This window comes from Zingiber officinale, chromosome 10A (genome assembly GCF_018446385.1).
Source record: "Zingiber officinale cultivar Zhangliang chromosome 10A, Zo_v1.1, whole genome shotgun sequence".
NCBI lineage: Eukaryota > Viridiplantae > Streptophyta > Magnoliopsida > Zingiberales > Zingiberaceae > Zingiber > Zingiber officinale.
In genome coordinates, this window is record NC_056004.1 from 97,795,752 (window position 1) to 97,798,771 (window position 3,020).

At 30.3% G+C, this 3,020-nt stretch overlaps 1 non-coding gene across 1 annotated transcript; it reads left to right on the forward strand.

Annotated features, from left to right (window-relative positions):
- Positions 1-804: 804 nt before the first annotated feature.
- LOC122028316 lies at positions 805-1,001 on the forward strand. The gene has a single exon (XR_006124722.1). It is a non-coding gene; the product is annotated as a U2 spliceosomal RNA (small nuclear RNA).
- Positions 1,002-3,020: the final 2,019 nt, after the last annotated feature.

The following is a 3,020-nucleotide window of genomic DNA, read 5'->3' on the forward strand; positions in this document are numbered from 1 at the left end:
CGCCAGCAGAAATTTAAAAGCAGCTGTCAAATTTCAAAAGCATGCATCAACTTATAGATCATTAAAATTTTCGTAATGCCAGATACTATAATATCCCAACCGAAACTAGGATTAATTGTAGTAGAACAGAATATGTAACACGATCCTCTTATGTCCCTTTAATTAGTTCATGCAAAATTTGCACGAAACCTTACTAATTATTTCCAATCACTTGTAGCATATATAACATGTGAGATAAATAGTCCTGCAAAAAGGAAAGTGAATACCTCATTTTAGTCCCTAAGGAACACGGACTCTCCAGTAGCTACCGCCAAGACAAGGATGCCGCCGGTAGCAGATGAAATAACGGAACCCAATGAACTCGCAGCACTGGCACTGGAAGAGAGGCGGCGGCGGATGACGAGCCAAGCGAATCAGGGAATTGAATTACACCTAAAGGTGTCTTCGTCAGAGAAAGGGAAGACTACCATCTTCAAGGCAGGTAATGGGGAGAGTTGCAGAGTCAAGCTATGCGCGGCTAGGGAAAAGAAGAAGAAACCCTAACTTTGTTGTTTTTTTTAAGAAGCAAAAATCACGCAGCTTGCTTTCCCGATTTCGTAGAGTGGCAGCGAGAGCGTCTTTGTTTCTTCGAGATGTGAGACTCTTCGTTTCTCGCGGCCATCAAGCCATAGCTAAGTAGACGTCTGCTCGTCTGCAGTGATTCGAGATGTTATCGTAGCCTAACTTTAGTCCCATATTGAAAGTTTTCTCTACGTGTAATGAGAAAGAGAAGATAAAAGAAAGTATTGTGCAACACAAGAACTCATACCTTTCTCGGCCTTTTGGCTAAGATCAAGTGTAGTATCTGTTCTTATCAGTTTAATATCTGATACGTGGATCATTGGTTCACTATGATATTAAATTAATTTTTGATTGGGGAGAGCCCATGACAATAGCTTGCTATTGGGGTTCTTATGTGTCGCCTATATGTTACACTATTATATAGGCTTGGCGCACCCTACCAAGTCAATTTAAATATTAAATAATGTTATTTAATAGTTAATTTTTTGGCTAAGTTCTTCATTATATTTTGATTATCATATTATCTAATTAAGAATTTTGACTTTTAAATAATTAATTTTAGTAAAATTTAAAATTAAATTATGTTAATATTTTTTTATTTTTACATTCAAAATTATTTTAAAATTTATTGTTAATTTTTATTATATAAATAATATGTTTTCTTTAATTTTATATATTAGGATCGAGTGGAAAAAGTTCTATACATATTTTGGATATTTTTAAAGTGTTGTATTTATACTACTGAATTAGCCTGACACACTAAATCTAATTTATAAATCTATATGCTACTAATTTATATTTATTCATATATTATATTATAGAAATAATATATATGTGTGATGACTAATTTTCTTTAATTATTTGAACGTGAAAATTATATCTTTGAATGTTGGTAGTCGAGGTTATATTATATATACCAATGTGAATACGATAGAAATCGTTAGTTGTTAATATCTTTAAATTTAATGCTATGAAAGTTTAAGATACCTTGTTAATTTATTCAAATAAAAATGAGACTTTTTAACATTATCTTAAATTTTAAAGTAAATGATGATTTGAGCAACAAAATAATGAACTAAGTGGTTCGATTTTACCATTTTTTTTACCGGTCACACGATTGTTAAGAATGGAGGTCAGGTTTTGTACCATTTATTTGAATGGAAATCAATTTTTGTATAATGTCTTGGTTTTTTTTAATCAGACATCTCAATCAACACGGATAGACATCTAATCTAGTATAATTCGAACATATATCATGTGAATAAATGATTGTGTAAAGGAGGTCGAGTAATTCAAAGTGGTCTTTGTATATAATTTCTAGTTAATTAGAGGAGAATAGATTTATTATAATGAAACATAATCAAATTTAAGAGATATGAGGATGATAGATTCCTTACAATGGGAGAGATCAAATTTAAATAGACACATGCCCTAGAGAAAAAATTCTTCTAACTCCTAGTAACTTAACGGTCGACTATAAACAAACAAAGTAATTTATCTTTATTCACAAACCTAAGAATAGATAATAAAAAATACCTATAATGAATATACTCACTTTTTACTGCAATCGACCACTAAAATAGATGAATTGATTATTTTATCAGACTATGCATGAATAGTCGTACAAACTCTCTCAAATTACTTATCATAATCATTTTTTTAATCTAGTTTTTCTTATTGAATTTAATGTATAAGTTGAACATGACTTTCATTTCTTGTATTTTTACCAAAGTGAAATGGTTTGGTACATGAAATAATCATTAGTACCATTTTACTTAAATATCTATGTCACCGTTACTAAATATTCAATTTATCTTAAATTTTATATACATTTTTTTACATTAATTACCTTATTTATTCCTTAAATTTATATTTTATGAATACTACTTTTAATTTCTAAATTTAGGGAATTAAATTCATTCCCTAAATATTAAAATATCATTTAATTTGAAAAAAAAATAAAAGGAATGAATTAGGTAATGAAAAACAAATATTATATAGCCAGAGATGAAAAATAATAAAAAAATAGAAGAGAGATAAAAAAAAATAAAGATCATGAAAATTTTAGAGTAGATAATATAATGTGTAGTGAAAAATAATTATCTAAATTTAATAAAATAGATAGTTTATCTGAAATTTTAGGGATATTATAGAAAAATTGATGTATATGTTCTTAATACGGCGTGAAATAGATAATACTACCAATAATGTCATGTAAGCAAATTGTTCCACTTAATTAAAGTCTAAATTACAATTAGTTGTCCCAGAGCTATAGTTGTTGGATCGGGGAGGGGGGTTGAATCGAGATGGTGTGTCGAGTCAACCAAGGATGACTCCCGGCTACACTCGGTGGCCGACTTATGATGACTCCTGACTACGCTCGGTGGTCGATTTCCAGCTACTTCCGACTCTAGGCTATGTTCGGTGGCCGATTCCCAGCTACTCCAAGCTATGTTCGT